The following is a 23405-nucleotide window of genomic DNA, read 5'->3' as shown; positions in this document are numbered from 1 at the left end:
CCTAAATTTTCATGTCTATCAAATGAGGGTGGTCAAAGGTGGCACAGACTTTTATAAGGAAGGCATGAAGGGAACGGGAGGCACTCTGGCTGGAGGGAGGCTAACAAGGGAACTCATCTCAAAGCTGCCTTTGAACAGCACTTTCCATAAGACTGGGAAAATGTTACATGTATATAATTAAGAAAAAAATACTGGTAGAGATTATGAAAGGGTTGAAGTCACTGGGAGCTGCAGCTGAGTGGCCAGCACTTGATGATGCTTAAGAGTTCTACTAGCTTTTTGGGTCTATTATTCTCTTGCTAAGACCATCTCCAATTTTAGTATATGTGCTGCCAAAGCGAGAATGCTAAGACCATTTCATGGCTACTTTTCTAGATATCCTTTTCTGAGATACACTTGGCTTGGCCATTCTAAAATCTAGTCATCTGATATTTCATTAGGCACCTGCCTAGAGCACAAAATCTCATGGTTGGAAGGAATGTTGGTAACTGTCTGGTTTGATCTCATTATGCATAAGCTGTTGAGGTAACTTTGCCACTGAGAAACCTACTCTTCTCTCTTATAGAAAACCCCTGTGGCACTGGGGAGAGAATTACTTATTTCTTCAATTCTCACTCAAAGTTGAAGGAATAGTCCAAAAACTTCTGCTCATACCTTATTAGGAGAAGGCTCACTCTTGTCCTGGTTATAAAGATAACCACCTGCTTGAGGGGGAATTGGTACCTATCATTTATGTATGTAGACTTCCTGGATAAACTCTGAACAAGCATATCATAAATCAATCTGGACTCACAGCAACCTTGAACTACAAAGGAATTTAGAGCTCACCTACTTTGGGGATTCTTGACCCTGTGTGGTAGTTATGCCTGTTCACTGGAAATTTGAAGCTTTTCTTCTAGGCACATGGAGGATTGCACATGGTGACTTGCTTGGCAGTGAAATGTGAATTGAAATTGTGCATGTCCCTTCCAATTGGAAGCCTTAGGAGCCAGTATGTGATCTGCTATATTGCCTTTTCCCTCACCCAGCAATGAATGTTACCCCAGATGGTGTGCAGGATGCATCAGCTTGGATCCAGATTGAGAAGTCATGGAACAGAACTCCAAACTAACCCATCATAAACCTCTATCATGAGCAAGAAGAAATCTCTGCTGTCATTGCCTCTGAGACTGCAGCATAACCTCGGTCTGACACTTCTCTTTAATTAAATTTAGTGTTATGTACATTATCTTGTAGCTCTGTTCATATTCTCAAAGAGGTCTATGATCTCCAAAACTGATCTCATCTGCCCTCCTCCTTTTAAAGAGGAACAGGAAATCAGGACTTCTGATCATCTCCCATTTACAGGTATCCTGAATCACAAGCATGCTATAGGGCAAAGAGCTGGTTGCTTAGCACTGAAACTGTGGCTTCTGACAACTTTGCTAACTGGGGTGGAAGAATAATATACTTCTCACAATCTTTCTTTCATGGAGTTTATGCACATTATTCATCTATTTTTCTCTGTCTTAAATTTAAGACAAAAATCAAATGAATCAGCTAGTTAGCTAAATCATTAATTAACTCATTAAATAGGTCAATACATGCAAAATATTTCAAAAACTGCATTAAGTGCTCCACAGACGTTCACTGGTATCACGGCCATCACATCCCCCCTGCAGCTCTAAGCAATTCTTCCCCACCCCCTAGAATGTTCATAAACATTCTCTTTAATCTTATTTTCTTTTCTTTTTCTGATTCTTACTCAATGTTCCCTGGAAAATATTTCACTCTCTCTTCTGCCCTGAATTTGTGAGAAAAATATAGATTCTGTTTATATGAGCAGTGTGGTGATCTACCATTGCCAAGGGAAACAAAGCTGTGAGTCTGAAAATAAAATAAGAACGAATAGTACAATCATCACCATTAATGCTGAGAGCTCTTAGAAGTCTCCAACAGTCCCTCCAGGATCACTGCACAAACTTTCATCTACCTCCTCTAATTCAACCTGTCTTATTGTTCAAGAGTCAACTTCTTAGATCAATTTGATTTTTTCTAATTGGATTTGATTTTCTGGGAAAGTGGATTTGTGAGCATGGTCTTCCATCAGAACTCAGTCTTTGAACCACCCGGATAAAAAAGCGTAAAATCAGAGCGAGGGGAATATATTGGGAAAATAAAATTTTCTGGGGCTGAAGTAGTGATGGGACCCCAGCCCTAACCATGCTGCATCCCCTCAAGAGAAGGATGCTGCTTTGCTGATGCTGCATGTGGCCAGAGCTCTAGAAATGTCTGATGTTTGTAAATAGTCCCATAAGCAAAAATTCATACATTGTTGGTGTGAGTTCTTCCAGATTGCTGATGTAAGCTGTGATTATAAAAGAACAGTGGTATAACAAGATTTGAGCTCACAGGTGTGGCAAGACCTTTCCTCATGCAGACTGGAAGTAGAACTCTGGGTGTCAAGGGAAGCTAGGCTGGGATATGCCACATCCTTGCTCCTGCCCTGTAAGCCAACTCACTTCCAGTAAGATTTTATATTCTTGGCTAATTAAATCAGAAACTTAATCTAACATTGTTCTGTGTGTGTGTGTACATGTGTATTGGGGGTGTGTGTGTACTTCTTCCTACCAATCTATAACTGCCCTGAAACATTAAAATTTGTTGATTTTCTGCCAGTTATCATTTCCACTAATTTTTATTTCAGAAAATGCAAAGTTTCAGTCACATGATTTATAACATTTTTCTTATGGGTGAATGTCTTTTGAATTCCAAATTTGTTTACACATGAATATTTGAACTACCTTTTATGTTAGAAACTGCCTACCCTTGAGAGCAACATTTGAGACTAGTCACAAGCCTTAAAGGACATTAGCTCTGCTCATTTGTGAGATAATCCATGAAGCTGCAACGTTTAGACCTTATGGATTATGTGATCAATTTCTGAAATGCATGCAGAGAACCTCTGGCTTCTTTTTACATTACTGGCCAATAAAGGGTGCCCAAGACAGACATTCCCAGTTACTAGCCCTTAGTGTCATCCACTAGAACATTCTGAGATGATAGACATGTTCCAGAGATCTAAGTTGTCTAACATAATAGTCACAGGTGACCACTGGGCACTTGAAATGTAACTAGTGTGACTGAGGAACTTAATTTTAAATTAAATATAATTTTAATTAAAATAAATCTACGTTTAAATAGTCACAAGTGATTAGTGGCTACCATAATGACAGTGCAGCCTGATAGTTAAAAACAACAATGACAAAAAAAGACAACAAAAACCACAAAACACCAGGCAGAGGGAAAAGAAATGAAACTTGGTTGAATCCTGGAAATATAAAAATAACATGTACAAATTAATTTAGGAATATCACCTCACACTAAAATGATTCGTTTTTATCCCTAAAGAGTTCTAAAGTTGTACTTAAACAATTTGCAATTGGAACCAATTACACAGTCACCCATCCTGAATTTGACCTGGAAACAAAAGATCATGAGCAGTGAAATAAATGCTAATTTTTAAAGAAATCACACACATTTAGGCACTGAAAGACTGAACAATCCTAATCTTTCCAAGAATAAAAGCAAGTAAATCAGTTGCCAATGGCTGTCGGTATAAATTTTTAAGACAAAACAAAAAAACAAAAAACAACTTATCAATGCCTCTGAGATTAAAAATTAGGGATCTGAAACATTAAGCCCTCTTTTATATGCATACCAAATCTTTAGAGTTCTATGAAAAAGTACATCTTAATTCCACAACTAAATTTGTAAATAGAGCTCTTCCCAAATTTTAGAGACAATTTCAAGTTGTTGGAGCAAAACAACATATTGGAAGGGGAAGTGTGACCGACCTCCAGGTAAATGAAAGGAGCATGGGAGTTGAACATAACAGTAAACAAATTCAGCATCCAGTTTCTCCACCTGACTTTTCCTCCCTCTCTTATCTGTTGTTCTTTGTCTCTGTGGCTGGGGTAACCTGGGTTCCAACTCCCTCTCTGCTGTTACCTACTGTTCTAATTTTGGGCACATCATCTAACTTCTTTGACCCCAATTCCCTCTATAGAAGAGGTTGAACAAAATGATCCATACAGGTCCCTCCAATTACATGATTCTGCCTTGTGTGTCCTCTTCTGTGATTCTTTCTCTCCCTCCACACTCTCTCCTCTCCAGTAACTGCTCTCACTTTTAAACGAGACTTTGCTTTAAGTTATCAGATTTATTAGTCTCTTTTAAAAACAGCTAACGACACGATTCCTCTCCTATAAGCAATGTGACCTAAGTTATGTTCTTTCACTGATGTGCTGCCTGCACAGTTTTTTCCTCTCCTGAGAGTAGCTTGACCTTGTAGATAAAAATGTTCCCACATTTTAATAGAGTGTCTTTAAAGTAGTCTTTAAAAGCACCAATGCTATGCCGGTGTATAATTAAAAGAGTGGCAAAACTGACTTGGAGACAGCGTAACAACTGTGAATAATTGGCTGGAAGTGTAATATAAACAGTGGAACTTCTGGTTGAAAGGTGAAACATCAAGCAGAGAATCCACTGGTTCCGCAATGAGCACACAGCAGCCCAGGGCCCAGGGGATGCCACACCTAAGCATGCAGGGTGCAGCCGCTTTCACACCTTGGCTTCTCAATTAGAGCTCAAAACTCAGAGTGTTCACAGGCATCCGCTAAATACCAAAGAAGACCCAAGTGTGGGTCCAGGCATTTCGCAGGTAGAAAGCAGCTGCCTGAAACATCAAGGTGGGGCCTGTATATGAGAGGATCTGGTACTTCACAGCAGGGGCCTCCGGTTTGATTTCAGAGTTGAGCCAGGGCCCAGGCGCCGATCCTGTTTCCTACGGTGAGGCCACAGAGTCATGGGATCGTTACACTGAAAGGGGCGAGAAGCACACGACACAGCGGGTAAGGAATGGATGCTGGAGTCACTGGGCTTGGATTCCAGCCCTGCCACTTGCTGGTTGTGTGATCTTGAGCAATTTACATAAACCCCGCCTCAGTTTCCTTATCTTTAGAGTAAGAATAACTGAAGTAATTTGTGAGTATTAAATTACTTAAATTATATAAAAGTGCTTAATGCATTGCTTGGCCTCAATAAGCAATAATTAATATTAAAGGATCTCTGAATCCATGTCTCCTCACCCCCAACCCAGTGCAGGGATTCTTTCTAAATCACCCCTATCAGCTACCCACGGAGCTTTGCTCAAATATTTCTCAGATTCATTTTCTGACAAGTCCAGCAAAGGTTTGCTGGTGTTTCCTTTTTGCTGACTGCCAAGAAAAGAACCCGTTGGCTGCAGACCATTCACCACTATAAGCAACCTCTTCTTTCTCCCTCTGTCTCCGGAGGTCTCTTTGCTTATGGGTTTGTGTGGCTGCAGAGGTAGGTGGCTGGCATGCTTTTGATACATTCTGCAGAGAACTGTGTGAACTGGGTGTTTCCCTGTGCGAGGAAGAGGGGTTATGATCTATGTTATCCTAGGGCGTTGTATTTTGGGCACATCTGCTGTTTCCAGGGGAGGCATCAGTGTGTTTGTTGTGTGTGCTTACTTAGAATAAATGAGTGATTTGTTTTCTGAAAACTCTGATAGGGAGATTACAAGAACTGCTTCTGGTAACCCCAGGGGCCATGCAGGTGTCACCTCATTGTGGCATTAATCTGCATTCATTGTATGAATACCTGGGAGTAGGCTTTAGAGCAGAAAGGGCCTGGGAAGCTATTCGTATACATGAGATTGTGAGCTCCCTGAGAGCAGGGACCATAGCTTTCCGGTTCACCATTACACCTCAGTGCCAGGCACAAAGTGAGCCAGGCCCATCTCGTTGTGTCATTGTTTCATTCATACTTGCAGAACAAAGAAAAGGATGGCTGAACTGGTCCAGTGGTTTCACTTAACAGATGAGAAAGCTGAGACCCAGAGGACAAGACAGAAGAGGACAAGAAAAACTCACACAGCAACTGATGCTAGCCTCAGTGCATGGAGGTATCTGTTCTTGGACCACAAAATGAGAGAGGCCAGAGAGGGTGAGGTGGGGAGAGTTCACAAGAGGCTAAATTATCCTAAGTCTGGAGGTCATGCTGACGTTTAGGGTTAGAGTTAGTGGGCTGGGGGTGCATGTTCCAAGATGCAGAAGCATAACGTAGGAGAGGGTTTGGAAGTGAAGCCATGCATGAAGTTAATGCGTAAGGAAAGGTCTTGAAAGATAATAGATAATATTTAGAGGGTGGGTCCTCTATGTCAGGCAGTGTCCTCAGCCACTTACATATGTCATCTCATTGAGGCCTCGTAACTCAAGAGGGGATACTATTTATCTTCATTTTACAGGAGAATGAAACTTAGAGACCTGAGGCCCCTTGTCCAAGGTCACACAGTTAGTAAATGGCAGAGGCAGAATCTGAACTCAGACAGTCTGACTTTCAAACCCAGGCTCTTACCACTAAGCTCAACTGCCTGCAATGCAACAGTGCCAATGGAATGGCTACCTGTGGGGGGGGGAAGTGGGAAGCGGGGGTAAAGGGGTATCTAACTTTTCCCTAATAGTAGTCATCCATTACCCAGTTGTTTTAAAAAACAGTTTAAGAAGATGTAAAACTAATGATTGGAGGTGACTAGAGTACAGGCCAGGAAATAGGTAAAGCAATTCAGCATCCCTGGCAGGTGATGAAGAAGCAGTGATTGCTGCTCCAGGGCCAGGGATGTCAGCTCTGGGCAGCATCCTTGGCATGGGCAGGTAAAGCCTGACAGGTGTGTGTGCTGGGCCCCAGAGAGATGCAGGCGCTGCAGGTGTTGGCAGCTGCAGCAGGGCGGAAGTATGAGTCCTCTGGGAACCCCTGGGTCCTTTCACAGATGGCCCCGGCCTGGCTGCAGTTTCCCATGTCAGCGGGTCAGTAACACAGCCTGTCTTCCAGGAGCATGTTGTAAAACCTTTTCTGCAACAGAAACTCCTCCGCAGCTTCCCTCTGCCAGGCTCATCGGCATGCTCCATGGTCATGGCGTGTTGCTGGCAACACGGCTCGCGCCGCCTTCTTCAGAAACGTGTTGTCGGGACATGTGTCAGAACGGCATGCTCTTGGCCAGCCAGACTGCTCTTGTCTGACAGCCAGCTGCCACACAGCAGCTCCAGCAGAAAGGGTTTGGGTTAGATAGACCCCAAGGGGCCTTCACTGCAGCGAGCTTCACAAGCAAGGAGGACTAAATGGCAGCCCATAACATCAGAGAGTTCTTTATTTCTTGTATTTCAACCGATTCCTATTTCAAGATAAGTGAAAATGAAGTTTCAGCTGCCGGGTTGCTGCCCCTCCCTCCTCTCCTCTTTCCTCCTCTGCTGTTGACTGTGCCTGTGTCTGCGGGCTCAGCACAGGGCCCCTTTCAAAGTAGTCAAGTAGATCTGTGTTCTCATTTCTTTCCCCAAGATTCTCCTCCCTACCCTTGGGCCGGGGAACCGTTCTTATTAGCTGGGCGTAAAGGAGCTCTTTCTGCCCTCCCTAACTTATGCTTTCTCTAGAATATTTAGCTTTGTCATAAATCCTTCTGTTCTTCTAAAGGGACAGGCTTTTAAAATTCAAAAGCTAGGAAGCCACCCCTTTTGTCCCTGTTTTCTGCTGCCCATCCCAGCCCGAGGCCTTGCTCACTGAATAGAGGGAAAGGCACAAGAGTGGTGGGTAAAGGCAATCCTAGTTAATATTTCAAAAATACCATCCGGCTACACTTGGTCATGGGTTTTAAGAGCATGATATACACAGTGGTATAAAAAGTAGCTGAGGAATAAAGAAGATTTGATAGAGAAGGGGAGATATCCCTAGGGTGTCTACCAGTCTGGGCATTTTTTCCACTTTGGAGTGGGCTTCTGCCAATCACCACATACTCTCTTGTCACTGCTGAGTCAGTTCTTTGTGATCTTTACAAAGCCCCCAGTCAGGAACACAAAGGAGCCGGTAAAAATAGCGAAAACAACTAACATTAATGGAGCAATCACTATGTGCCAGGCATTGTGCTATGTGCTTCCCAAGCATCCTCTCATTTAATGCTCACAACTTCATGAGACAGATACCGTATGATCCCCATTTTCTGTATGAGCATGTGAAGCACAGAGAGGATAAGTAATTAGCCTGAAGTTACACCACATGTAGGTTTTAGAGTGAGGGTTCAGACAGGCATCAGCAATTCTAGAAGGGGCTCAATTTCTTCTCATCTCCTTTCTCTCCAGTGGGTGTTCCATCAGGTCCTCCTTCTGCCCAGTATATCCTGAAGGAGAGAGGAGGGACTGCCTCGACCCCAGCAGGGAGAATGGGGTTGCCTTGCACTGGAGGCCTGTGGTGCTCTTTGCAGCATCTCTCCAGCTTATCTGAAAAATACTATTTGGGTTTCGTCTGGGGCCCTGGAAACTATGTTGGAAGTAGAGGAACTTTAGGAAGCCAGCAATTGTCTTTGTGCTATGAGTGACTCAGTCTCCTGGCCCTTGAGCCAGAGGTTTTAATACGTACACAACACTTGCTTCCTGAGATGCTGGCAGGCCATCGTGCACTGATGTATTGAGGGGAAATCCAAGGAATCTTAACTGTGAACCCGGCTTTCCTCGACATGGCAGGGAAGTATCAGAGGGGAGGGAATAGAGAAAATACCTAGTCTAGACATCTCTGAAATTTTTTTTTTTTTTTTTTTTTTTTAAGCTATGAAGCCTTTCTTGAAATGAAATGATGAAATGGCCTCTAGGTTATACTGTTTCTGTTGCCAACCACGCATGGAATGCAAACCTGTGACACCCTGGTCATCGTTCAGGGAAATTCCCTAGACCAGGGGTTGCCTGCGTTGGATGTGGCTCCCAGAAGGACTTTCTTTGGATGGCCCGGTGTTTGTTTTCACATCCTTGCAGATCACCATGGTTCCTACCTCTTGTTTTTACCTTACCCCTGGCCAGCTTCTCTCCTGTACTGCCAGGCACTTTAAGGCCTTGGAGCTATGAGCCCCACCTGGAAGCCAGGCAGATGAATGCAGAGCTGCAGTGACTGAAGTAGGGTAGGGCCTGAAGTGTCACCCCTTGTGACCTCATCCCACCCCACGGCAGCTTCCAGGGCCCCTTCTGCCCCATCTCATCCACTTTCCCATCCTGACAGATGCAACCCTGTGGCTCAGGGTCTCTACGATGCTGGCCACACCAGGACGAGCAGGAAACATTGGGGAAGTTCCAGTTTCAGATCAGGGACACTTGCCTGAGGGCAGGCCAAAATGAGGGCTAGACAATGCGAGTCAGGAAATTCCTGAAGCCGTTGCAAGCATCCTCCATTCTTATGGGGCAGAGGTCTACTGGAGGCCCCTTTTTGTGTCCAAAATGCTCCTTCCATTGCTCAAAGTCCTACAGGACTACCCACTGATGGCCTCCGCAGTCGTCCGCTCACTAGAAGCTTATCGGAAGTGATCACACCATGTGACAGGACCCTTCCCTCAGAAATCTGAACTGCTAGCCAGGGTCCCATTCCCCAGGGCTGTGAGGACAGCCTGACCACCACTCCAATTCCGTCCCTTCCTCTTGCTCCTCTCTCTCCCTGTTCATTCACTCTCCTCCCCTCTTTCCCCTTCTGCTTTTCTTTCTTCTTTCTCCTCTGTCATACTGCAATTCTTGCCAACATCTGGTTCTTCCTTGGGAGAGAGAACCAGTTCCTTGTCTGTCATTCGGTTTCTGTGAGGCCTCAGGGAGGACACTCCCCATCTCCAGGCTGTTGTTTTCCCATTTACAAAGTACAAGAGTTGCATTCTGTCACCTCTGTTTCCTTTCAGTTATAATTTTCTAAGCATATTAAACACAGGTCACAATATGACATGTTTTTAGAGGCCAGGCAGGTCATGTAAATGGAAAAATTGACCCAAAGGGACCAATCTGGAGAGTCTGGGCCACCTAAAGGGGAAAAAATTACTGGGCCTCAGGGGATTATGGCCATGCACAAATATGTCAAGGTTCGAAGGAGGCCTATCTGTGGGGACTAAATCCTGCCTGTGGGCCTCCAATTTGGGGTCTCTGCATCCAGACAGATAGATGACCACAAAGTCACTTTTAATCACCATCTGAGGGAAGTCACACGCTCACCACATGCCTGTGGGATCTGGAAGAACAGAATATTCTGAAATGAGGTCTTGCAGAGCCCCTGGGTGGATGGGGACACACCACAGAAGCATGACATTCTCAAGGTCTCGGTGACATTACTCACGGGCAGGCGGTGGTTTTCAAACGTTTTTTGACCATGACCCACTGGACGAAATTAATTTTGCATAATGACTCAGTATACAAATATGTGAAACAAAACTTTCATAGTCAAAACTTAGTACAATCAAAATTTTGTAGTGCACATGATGTGTACTGATATTTTATTTTATTTTTTTATTCCATTCTATTTCATTATTTTATGCCATTTCATTAAAAAATGTTATTTGCATCCCCATACATCGATTTCAGGATCTGGCAATGGGTTGCACCACATAATTTAAAACATCCTTCTCTAGGGTATGTAAAAGATCACAAGTCAAAGAATGATACAAATTCTTCTAACTTTGTGCTGTCCAAAATGGTAGCCATTAGTCATTTGTGATTATTTAAATTAAAATTAGTTAAACTTAAAAATTCAGTCCCCCAGTCCAACTAGCCAATTTCAAGTACTCAATAGCCACATGTGGCTAGTGGCTACTCTAGTGGACAATGAAGAAATAGTGTTTTCCTTCTATGGAGTGTTCTATTGGACATCTGGTCTATGCCAAACTTCACTGTTTGCTAATGAAGAAACTGAGGCACAAGGCCCTTCAAGGAGATATATTTGAGACTGGGAAGGCATGGAGCCTCAGGGATGTCTGTCAGTGGTCACAAAAGCAGTCAGGACGAGATGTGGGCTTTGCAGATTTATCCTCACTACAGGACTCTCAACCCAAAGTCCACATCCTGCCTTCCATACATAAGCTGTCAGATCCTAACCTTAATCTTCACAGAAAGCAGAAGCCAATCTCCATGTTCTACTGGGCATTTATGGGAAAGCTTATGTCAGCTGGAGAGCGAATAGGGTATGGAACCTGTCAGATCTGGGTTTGAATTCAGGCTCTGCCTCTCACAGACCTCTCAGCGTGTGCAAGTGTGAGCAAGGTGCTTTGTGTCACTGAGCTTTAGCTTCTCCATCTGTAAAATGGGGATAGTCGTATTTTACCTTCCTTTCAAGATTTTTGAAAGAATAAGATGCAATATACATAAAGCACTTATCATATTTTCTGGTATCTCGTAAGTGCTAAGCAAAAGCTTGCTATAATAATAATGATAATGATAGTAATACTACTAATAAAAAGAGACTAAACTATGTGGAGATGTAAAGATAAAGTAAAAACACTTTCTACCCTAAAGGAAGTTCCAGGCTAAGGTAGGGGGAGATTGCTTTTTATTGCATCTCTAATGCTAAGCCCAGTACTGGTAGGCACTTGATTTATGTATTTCAAAGAAATGACTGACTAAATGACTAAATTATATCCACAAGTAGCTACAATCTAAGGTAGAACTTGGTAAAAGAATCAGAGAGGACAATACATGCAGTGAGATGATTTTTATGCATTATTCCTGATTAGGAAGGGGAGAAGAGAGAAAGAAAAATTAGGAAAACTACCATGGAAAGATGGCATTTTAATTTTTTTTATTAGGCTGTGTTGGTACATGATACATGGGACTAAGAAGTCAAGACATAATAAGTAACCAAGAAAAATACAGAAGAAAAAGACCAAAAACAGTAGGAGGAAAGATAAGGAGTATTTTGAGACATCCTTTGAGATAAGAGAATTTAAAGATCTCCCCCCAAATCAATGGACAAACATCCCATTTTATCTTTAGGAAACAAAGCATCATTCAAAGTTCCAAACTGAATTTGTGTAGTCTGGGGGAACTATTTAATCTCTGTGAGTATCAGCAAGGAGTTCTCAATTATGGTTTGGCCCATGTATAATGCCCTGCACACAGCGTTTTTCACCCACAAACGTAGTGGACATCTGTTGTTTTGCCTGCTCAGCATCTGCTCTCTGCTTCATCTGGCAGTAGAATCTCTTTCCTGTAGGGAAACCACTCCATGGGGTTTGGGTGGGGCCTGTCCCAGCATGAGGTGGGGGAGTAATCGTTAGGCCAATTAGAACAGCCCAATCCCCTTTCCGTATGATTGGCAGGCATATGACCTAATTCTCTCTGAGGCTTTTCTGCAAGAACTCTTAGAAAAGCCTCCTGGTTGCTAAGCCAACCAGGAGGTAGTCTGGGGCTCCTTTGCCATCTTGCTCCACATGTTGAGAGAACCTGTTAGAGATGGAGAGAGACAGGGAGAGAGAGATTGAGAGAGAGAGAGAGAGAGAGAGAGAGAGAGAGAGAACAGAACCCTGAATGCATGCATCATTTAAGTCTGTGGATTTTCCTGGATCTGAAGCCACTGTGCTTCCCAATATACAAACCAACATAGTACACTGGAGGGTGGGAGGAGGGATCAGGAAAAATAAATAGTAGGTAGTAGGCTTAATACTTGGGTGAGGAAATAATCTGTACAACAAACCCCCATGACACAAGTTTACTTATATAACAAACCTGCACAAGTACCCCTCAACTTAATATAAAAGTTTAAAAAAGAGACAGGAGCTAGCTTGAGTTAGGGTTTTTTCACTTGGAATGAACTAATTTATGTCCTAATTACTCACAATTCTCCATCAAAATCACAATCTTCCATTAATTTAAATTAAACAAACATTTCAGGGCCACTTCATGCCGATACACCTTCTGTATCTAATATGAGCCATAGCGTGGAGATTGCTGGAGACTGAATGATGGACCAGGTGAGCATGGCCTCTGCCCTTACGTGACTCACACTCCGGTAGGGGAATGGTGGGAGAGGAAGAGGAGTATTGTGGCAGACATAGTTGCTTCCCAGCAGCCACTCCTTCTTCTGTGAACAGAATCTCTTTCCTGGAGGAACCAATTTTTGTTTAATCTCCCCTGAGCAGCCATGTCTTTTGAGAAAGGTTGTGACCTTTCCTGACTTGGGGAGGGAATCTTGTTTGGTGAAAACTGATCCTAGTAATCTCATTCCTTTGCCAATGATTTAATTTAGGCAAAGACATGTGAAATACTCCTGGCTAATGAGATACCAGGGAGGTCCCCTGGAGTGGGAGAGGGCCCTGGGAAGGTTTTCCTGGATGGCGGTTGTTACACACATGTGACGCTGGAACTGCAGCCCTGGAGTCCATGATGGATTCTGAGGGGAGAGCCCCTTAAGATGGAGGGAATCTGGGTCTTGATGGTGTTGCTGAGTCTCTGAATTAACCTACCTACCTTGGAACTGGCCCTCTCTGGGGTTCCTGTTATGTCAAATAAACGTGCTTAGATTGTTCAAGCCAGTTTTAGCCGGGGGCTGTGACTTGTCGCTGCAAACATTCTAGCATCTACGCAGTTAGGAAAGCTTTCTGGAGCAGCTCCGGATATGAACAAATTAGCCAAGCAGAGTTACGGTAAGATTGGGGGTCCTATAGCAAAGTCAGTGGTTGGGGGGTCCTACAGCAAAGTCAGTGGTGGGAAGGAACTGGAACAGATTCCTTCAAGGTGGTTTGACTGTATGAGTGTTTCTCAAAGTGGTCAGCTGATCACCTGCTTCAGAATCACCAGGGTGGGGAGCGGAATTGTTAAAATACAGATTCCTGGGCCCCATCCCAGACTTACCGAATTGGGCTTTACATTTTAAACAAGCTCCTCTGGAGATTCTTTTCCTCACTAAAGGTCAATACATCTTGGGCTAGAGACTAGAAAGAAGATCTTCGCATAGTCTTCAGCACTGAGAGAATTTTTGAAATCTTGATATCTGATACTAATGTGTATCAAAAGTGCTGTCAGCATATAATGTGCCAATATCCTTCGAGTATTACAAAGTATATTTTCTCTGATATGTTTGCCAACTTTCACAAATGTTTAAAAAAGTCAACTGGCATTGAAAAAATGTCCCAATACAGCTAGATTAAACACACACTTAATGCACTCAGCCCTGGCAGATGGTTTTTCTTTTCTAAAGTTGTTGTTCCTTTTAGGAAGAGCTGTTTTAGGTCTGTTATTAAAGCCATCTCCCATCAGGCAGACATGAACAACACAGGTGGCTATGCTGGCAGAGAGATGGGCAGATGGGCAAAGGTATTTTTCCTCGCTCCGTCATGTCTTCCGAGCTCTGTCCCTTCAGATTTCAGAGCCAGCATGTGATGGTGTCACTTGTGCAAACCAAAGTCAGTCCTTCAACATGATAAACTGAAATTCATCCTTGGCTCCTCATATTCCCCTTCCTGGCCTACCCATTATCAAGTCATATAGACCAATCCCTTACAGAGCACTTGAGCTCAGCCTACTCTCTTCATCTCTTCCAGCCATAGCCCAGCAACAGGCATCTTTCACCTGGGCTACCACAGCAGCCTTCTATCGCACCTCTTCTCTAGTTCACCAGCTCTTCACTGGGGATAATTCCCTGACCCCTACCTCTCTCTCAGCAGTCATTTGACAATGCCTGCATTTGGTTATCACAAATGGTGTGTGTGTATGTATGTGTGTGCTATAGGCATCTAGTGGGTAGAGGCCGGGGATGCTGCTAAACATTCCACAATGCACAAGACAGTTCTTCCTCCTCCCCTTAATGCAGAATTATCTAGTCTAAAATTCACAGTGCTAAGTTGAGAAATCCTACATTCCATGGATCCCTTCCATCCCACAGATCTCAGGTCTAAGGCCCTTCACTGACTTTCCTCAGGAGTATAAACCCTACTTTCGTTGGTTCCCATAGTCCTGGGTACTCTCTCTTGATTGCACTGCAATCAAGGATTTGTTTGTATATCAGTTGTGATTATTTGCTTAATGTCTATTTCCTCCATTGGGCTCTAAGCTTGATGAGGGCAGGGACGGTATCTCTTGAGCTTATCTCTCTAGTCCTAATTCTGAGCAGAATACCTAGCACACTGTGGTTTACAAGAAACATTTAAAAAAAATTTACTTTGTACAACTCATGTGCAATTAAAAATCACAATGATTAGTATAGCTCTTGTCTATAAGAAAACGACATCCTTGTTGGGACCATCTGAAAAATCTCTACTACAAGATGAGAAGTGTCTTGTAGTTTAAGAAAAGCATAGTCAGGATACTGCAGTTGTTAGCAGTTCTGAAACTTTTTGGTGTCAGCACTCCTCTATACTCTTAATTTTTATTGCAAACTCTAAAGAGCTTCTGTTTAGATGGGTTACATCTATAAATATTTATCATATTAGAAATCATATCAGATATTTTTTAAAAACAAAAATACACAAGCACAGATTCCAATAGCCATCAGGGTGATGGCCTCATCACACATCACCTCTAAAAAACTCCACTGTAGTAAAACAATGAGAATGAAAAAGGCAAATAACTTCTTAGAATTATTACGCAAATAGTATTATCTTGTGGACTCCTTGAGGGGTCTCAGGGACTTTCAGGGATTCCTGGAACATCTTCAAAAGCTGTTGTACTCCAGAAATTCTGATGCTATAGACATCACATCTTGAAGAGGAATCAGAGCAAGTTGATTGGAAATGCTCCATCTCAGCTGGCTCTGGAAAGATGGGAGGCATCGGGACACGCCACATAGACAAACACCTCTTCTTCTGGCCCACTGAATGGCTCCACAGCAAGAATAAGCAAACTATGGCTCAGGGACAATTCTGTCCCACTGTCTTTGTAAATAAAGTTTTATTGGAACACAGTCTCGTTTACTCATTTACATATTATCTATGATTGCTTTCAGGCTACAATAGTGGAGTCGAATAGTTGCAACAGAGACCACATGACTGCAAAGTCTAAGATATTCACCATGTGGTCCTTTACAGAGAAAGTTTGACAACTTTTGTTCTTTAGAATGTTTGCAAAGGCAAAGAGTTCAGTAAAAACTAAACCTGAGGTCAAATGACTTTTTAAATGTACTCCTTGTCTCTAAATTAGTCTGGGGGTCAGTGAGTGAGGAAGAAAGGTGGGAAAGAACATACTTCCATCAGGTGGGGTAAAAAGACCACGAGCTTGGTGAGCCATACTGAGACTTCTAATTCTCTAACATACTGGGAGACCTGGGGCAAGTCACTTACCCATTTTGGAAGGCTGAAGAATACAGGGGAAAATTTCCCAACAGCCAGAGCTGCAAATAACTGCTTCTCTAGGTAGTGAGCTTCCTGCATGTGGGAAGCTGGCAGAGGCTGCATGATCACTATGCCAAGACAGATGGGAATCAGACCTTTGAGAATCAGATGCATAACTGTATTAAGTCAGGGAGCACTGACTAAGTGCTCAAGGGTAGGTCATGCAAGTGAGTGACATCAGTTGGGATAACACAAAGGGAGTGGGAGATTGTGGCTAAACAGGCACAGCCCCTACTCAGTTCCAATTGATTCCTGCCAGGTGGGGACATGGGCTCAGTGAAACCAGAAATATGGATTTAAAGTAAAACTCCCAGTTTTTATATCTTGGCTCAAATATTTAAAAAATAAATGAAAAGAATACTATGTGAGACAACTAAAACACATTTATGGATCATTTTCTCACCCAGGCCATGAGGATAAAATAAACTTTGGTGTCATTGCCAGCTTAAAAATGCTTAGATTCTAAGCAAATAAAAGCAACCCTTTGAGGGTTTTTTGATTTTCAAAGTATCTTAACATCATATCTCATATTTTTGTTATTCAACAGCATAGTCAGGACTAGCACCCGGGACTTGTGACTCTAAGCCTACTGTTCACAGGACAGCTGCCGATGCCGCCACAGCAGAATAAAGATCTGCACTTAGAGGAGTGGATGGAATGGAACAAAATAAATATGAGTAGTGAAGGGAGGAGAATTAATCAGAGTGAGTGAGCAGGGAGAAAGGTCTTTCCAGGAGGTGCAGTAGACGTGACTAGGGCAGCGTACATACAGAAGACAATCCATTTGGAACCACACGTGTGATATCAAGTGAACAGCTACTTCAGGGAGACCTTCCTTTAACTTCAAAGGCTTAGGAGCCAGTAGATTCCTGTTTCACTCGAGCTAGTTGGAACTGGGTTTTGGTTACTTGTACTCTAAGAGTTCTTACTAATACAAAGTCTTAAAGAGGAGATTAAAGGTTTGCACTATTATAGTGCAAAAACAACCAAAAACAATACATAAATGTATTCCAATAAAAATCTGTATTCTAATAAAATGTATACATAAATGTATTCAATTCAATGCATAAATGTATTCCAAAAATGTGTTCCAATAAAAATTTATATACAAAGACAGGTAGTGTGTCAGAATTGACCCTTGAGCCATAGTTTATCCACTCTTGCTACAGAATCATTCAATGGGCTAGAGAAGAACAGATGCCACCTATTTTACAAAGCCTGCTCAGAGGTTATTTGCTGGAGTTATTAGACTGGATGACCTTGAAGGCCCCTTCCCACTGTGAGATTCAAGGATGCTTTGAATTGATTTTGTCTTAAGTATATAGAGGTAGAATCTCTACCCTCAAATCAAGCTATGTTCCGAAACTATGTTTGGAATGAAACGTGTCCTCCAACAAAAAGCCTCCAACCATAATTACCAGTTCTACAACTGAGCATATGTTGATGGAAGCCTCGATTCACAGTGAGCCAGTTAAAATGCAAGAAAGGGACAGCTAGCAGATCTTTCAAGTTAGAGTCCAGGCTGTTAATTACTTTTGTAAAAGAAATACATAAACATACAGATGGCAATTACAGTAAATATGATCATCTACATATAAATATAAAAATCCTACCCACTCCTCAAGGCCTATCTCATATGCAACACACTTCTAGAAATATTTCCTGCTTCTCCCCTCCTCCCTCTCCAAATATGAGCTTTCTTTAAAAATCTCATGTCATGTGCTTCTTATGGCTAAGCAGTGGTTCTCAAAAGGATGCATTCTCAATCCTGATGCATTCTCAAATGCATCAGAATCCTTGGATATCTTGTTACGACACATGACCCAGGGTTTTTGACTCAGGGGGTCCAGGGTAAGGACTGAAACTGTGCATTTCCAACAAGTTTCCAGATGATGTTCATCCTGTGGGTCTGGAGACTACATTTTGAGAACTACTGACCTGCAGCATAGTTCACCTATAAGATACCTACCTTTTCATTTGTTTTATTTCTCTATCAGACTGCAAATTACTTGAGGAGGGATGCTACTCAGTTCTCTGTACCCTGGAGCATTCTTGTGGGCACTCAACAAACATTTGGACACACCTATGGGGTGAGCTGAGGAGTTAAGTTTTTGGTCAGCATAAATGTGACAGCTGTTTCCTACAACAGGTACTTCTTGAGCCCACAAGGAAGGCAAATGCAACAGACTTGTTCCCACATAACAACCAGCACAGGAAATTTCTGTGGCTAAACCACGCTGTAATGGAAATCGCAACACAGTCAAGCTCACCGTTCTGGTGGAAGAACACAACCCAAATGAAACCTGTCAAATGGTTATGCAACTTTCACCACATATAAGGTGGTTACCGTGCTTTGGGGGGGAGGGCAATAAAAAATAACAGAAATACTAAAGACTATCTAAATTCCCTTTATAGGAAATCCATTAAAAAAGTATGTTGGAAATACAAAACACTGACTTGTTGTGTGACCAAGCAAGAAGAGCTCACCTGGGGAAAGACCATCTTCCCTAAAAGCAGCAACAAAGGAAGCAGAAACACCTCCAGACAGTGACGGATAAGCACAGACTTGACATTAGGGGAAGAGAAAATGTGAGGAGGGACTCTGTGATGGCTGAATTGTGTCCTCTTGTCCCTCTCTCTCTCACCCCCCAAATTCACGTGATGGAGTCCTTACCCTCAGTAGCTCAGAATATGATTGTATTTGGCAATAGGGTTTTTAAAGAGAAAATTAAGTCAAACTGAGGCCATTAGGGTAGGCTCTAACCCAATATGACTGGTGTCCTTATAAGAGGGGATGGGACACAGGCATGCACAGAGGGACAGCCACGGGAACTCACAGGGGAAAGATGCCCACCTACGAGCCAGGAGAGAGGCCTTAGAAACCAACCTTTCTCACACCTTGATCTTGGACTTCTAGACCCCAGAACTGTGAGAAAATAAATTCCCATTGTTTTAAGCCACCCATGTGTGGCATTTTGTTATGGCAGCTCTAGCTAACTAAAACTGTAAATAATTATTTTAAATAGCATAAAGGATATAAAAGCTGTCAGGGAATCAGGACCGTGCAATGGCCCTGGAGTAGAAGGTGCCCTGCCCTATCTACCCAAGTCCCAGCCCTATCATCTGCTGGTTGGAGGATCCCAATAGGTTCTAAGGAGTGATCTCCTTTCCTCACTCATTCTACACACAGTAGCCAGGGGGATACATTCAAAATGCAATCTGATGATGCTTAACCCAGACTCCCACCACCTCCAGTGGCAACTTAAAACCATTCAATGACTTCCCTCCACTCTTGGGATAAAGCCAGACTCTTTGCCATGGTCCACAAGGCCCTGTGTCATCTGGCCCCTGTTGGCCTGCCCAGCCTGTCTCAGACTCTGCTCCCCTCTGGCAGGAGACAGCAGCCTCACTGGCCTCCTTCCTTTTCCAATGCATCCTGCTCCCTCTCCACACTGGGAGATTCCCACTCCAAAACAGACGCGCCAGAGATGCTTCCTGTTCAGCTGGGTTACGTGTCCTAGAAAACACATTTTGAAGCAGGTGGCTTTCAGCAGGGAGAAGTCCTGTCTGCTCATGCCCCACTGCCCTGGTCAGGTTAGCCATCAGGAGAAACTGTCTAAGCAGCAGCTGAAAAGTGTCAAGAGCATCGGGCGAGGGAACTGGTAAAAAATGAGGCCTATGGAGGGGCACGCAGGATGTTCTTCCCAATCTAGACACTGATGAATCCTGGTGACAGCACCATTCCTCTGGGAGTTGTAAAAGGAACTGAAAGGTGAAATTGTGGGCCTGTCGGCCAAAATGAGTCACCTGCTCTGATGGGCATGATGAAAGGTTTCTTTCTTTCTGGTCTGGATTGCTCACGCCCTTCCAGACACAAAGAGAAAAAGCAAAGCCTCTATCCTATGGTCACTATTCTGTGTCTCTTTTGATCATCATTTAGCTGTAGAGACTATGCTTTTGGAATGAGATACTGAAACACATGAAGGCATGCATGGTCTAACAGTGGGATGAAACATTTTGCAATTAAGACAATTGTATATGAGGACACTAGACCCACAATGAACGGAGTCTTTTTACCTTGCCCCATTTACCTATAACCCAAATAAAGCTGTGTTTGCCTTGTGCTCAATTTCTGTGTTGAGTTGTATTAAATTTTAATGATTGAAAGAAACACAGCCAGCAACCAAAAGTAATAAAAAAGCAATTCAAATCTTTTCTGGCTTTATTCTCAAAGAACAGCCAAGGGAGGACGGCATCTGTTTAATAACTAGCAAAACAGAGGCTAACACAAAGACTTTCTCATTCATTGCCTCATTTGATCATCACCAAGCACGAATCAGGTGAGGCAAGGATCACTCTGTCTATGTTATAGATGAGCAAACAGAGGCTTGGGAATTGCGGAATGTGCCCAAACTTCAACACAGACCTTCTGACTCCTAGTTCAGTAAGCTTTCTCTTCTCTATAGGCACACACACATACACACACACCACACATACACACACACACAACACACACACAACACACATACACACACACACCACACACACACACACACACTCCACACATACACACACCACACACACACACCACACATACACACACACCACACACACACACCACACAAACACACACACACCACACACACACACACAACACACACACACACACACACCACACACACACACCACACACACACACCACACAAACACACACGCCACACACACACCACACAAACACACACACACTACACACACACACACACAAAGTAGATCCCTTTCTACCATTCTGTGCCCTAAAATATTGGCTTTTTTCCTTGGTACTAATGGCAGAAAAAATGACTATTGCAATGTAAATTCAAGAAACCCCAAGAGATTCATTAATGTTTGATTCCCGAACCCCAGCTAAGTGTGGCATTCAAACAGGAAAGGAAAAAATATCAAAGGAATACACAAGGATTTTCACTTGCTCAGCCTCTCTAAGCTAGATTAATGCCTCAAAAAAGAAATACTGCCAGAATACCCCTTTTCTAACCAAAGAGGCACTCTGTCCCCAGTCGACTCCAGGAATCCTGGTACAATAATTAACGTGTGGGCCAGAGGCCCAAACTCACTGGCACAGGGCAGATTTTCAGATGAGAAACAGAGAAGCTCCAAATCCTACTCACATAAAGGGCTTATTGACATTATCTGCTGAAAAGAATACAGATTTCAAGAGAGACAGCCAGGCAGAGGGAAGGCAGAATTTTGGCCATGGAGGAAGTGGGTGGGGGGAGGGGTGGACTCTCACCTGGCTCAGAGCCCCTAAGTCTTTCCCGGAGCATTCTCTAAGTGTGTACCCTCAAGTGGACTTTGCTACTGGCTAAGGAGCATTTCCCATAGCACTGATGTCACAGACCCAAAATAATCCAGGTCAGCAAACACTTTCCACTGTAAACAGAAGGTTTCAGAGAGCTCCTGCGGCAGATGAGCTGTGGGTGATGCCCAGGTACCCTGGGCTAGAGGACAGGCTCTGGACCTGGGGCTAACTCAAAGGACAGAAATGACCCTGATGAGGGCAGCCACATCCACATCCAGAAAACCCAAGAAAGAAGGTGGTCTGATTATTGGGAAGAGAGAGAGGGAGGGGATTAGGGCTGAGAAGACCCCTGGCTGGCTGAGAGATGGGAAAAGAGCTGAATAAGATGATATGAACATAGGCATTCATTGCTTGCTCTCGGGCCCACTGCTGGGCTTGGGATAAGGAGGGCCCTGGAGATGGAGGACAATTCCCCCATGATAGACAGTTAGCCTGTGTGTGCTTCAGATTCTTCCCAGCCTGGAGGTGCATACAGAATCCCTGGCTTACAGCCCAACAGAGGAGCCATCAAGTATAGCCATAACTAGAAAGTGTCTCTGTCTTCCAAAGCACAGGATGTCCTAAGCCTTCCCTGAGTCCCTTGACATGAAAAGCTTTTCCTGAGTGAGCACACTACAGTGACACCAGCTTTAACCTGGGTTCATTTTTTGGCACCTACTATGCCCTAGGGAAGACTTGGCTGCAAGCAGAAAGTTCTGAGTCAGCACAAGCAGGTTACAAAGTTTATACACCAAAGTTCATGTTTGTTGGCACAATTATTTATTCATCAATATTTACTGAGTAATTTCTTTTTCTTTCTTTCTTTTTTTCTTGAGACGGAGTCTCGCTCTGTCACCCAGAGTAGAGTGTAGAGGCGCAATCTTGGCTCGCTGCAACCTCCACCTCCCTGGTTCAAGTGATTCTCCTGTGTCAGCCTCTCGAGTAGCTGTGATTACAGGTGTGCACCAACATGCCCGGCTAATTTTTGTAATTTTTTTTTTTTTAGTAGAGATGAGGTTTTACCACGTTGGCCAGGCTGGTCTCGAACTCCTGACCTCAAGCGACCCACCCATGTTGGCCTTCCAAAAGTGTGAGCCACTGTTCCTGGCCTTACTGGGTAATTTCTATGTGCTAAGAACTGGGAATACTCTATTGAATAAAACCGTCATGTTTGCTATGCTTTGGGAGTTAATAATTCTGTGGGAAAGATCTGTGAAAAGTAAACAAACAGATATTTACAAAGTGTGACAAATAGAATGAAGGATATAAATAAGGGGTGGGGACAGGTAATCTGAAGGTAAAATATTTCTGCTGAGACTACAAGGATGGGAGGGGCTGTCTGTGGAAAACCAGGGATAAGTACAAATGAGGTGGAGGAACAGCATATGCAAGGAAGGGTCCAGAGGCTGGAAAGCACATGGTGAGTTCAGGGAGGCCAGTGCAGCTGGAACATCAGGGCCAGGGAGATGCTTGCACAAAATAAGTTGGAGAGGAGGTTCTTGAACTGTACAATACTTAAAGGTTTACCAAAAATTTTTACAGGTGTTACTATAGTTGAAACAGCTCTTTGAGGTAAGCAAGACTGATAGGATGGAGCCATAGAACCTATAAGGATACTGGCCTCAGAGGTCACAGAGTTAGCAGGAGAGCTGAGATCTGAAGTTTGTTCTTCTGTTTCCAAGCCTAGGACTCTATTTAAGGGAATATGTATATACACACATACTCTGTTTAAGGGGATACACACATATATGTTTAAATTGGGCATGATTTGCAATTAATGAAACATATAGATTTTAAATACAATGAATTTTGACAAATGTATAGCCCACAACATTTAAATCAAGATAAGGTACATTTCTATCACTCTAGATAATTTGCTGCAACCTTTTGCAATCAGTC

At 43.2% G+C, this 23405-nt stretch overlaps 1 protein-coding gene across 11 annotated transcripts in view; it reads right to left on the bottom strand.

Annotated features, from left to right (window-relative positions):
- The window catches only part of ABLIM3 (actin binding LIM protein family member 3), a 118598-nt gene that overhangs the window by 77203 nt on the left and 17990 nt on the right, over positions 1–23405 (bottom strand). The window lies entirely within an intron of this gene.

Source organism: Papio anubis, chromosome 5 (genome assembly GCF_008728515.1).
Source record: "Papio anubis isolate 15944 chromosome 5, Panubis1.0, whole genome shotgun sequence".
In the NCBI taxonomy this organism is placed as follows: domain Eukaryota; kingdom Metazoa; phylum Chordata; class Mammalia; order Primates; family Cercopithecidae; genus Papio; species Papio anubis.
The sequence above is the reverse complement of the archived record's forward strand: the minus strand, read 5'-3'. Positions and strand labels throughout refer to the sequence as shown.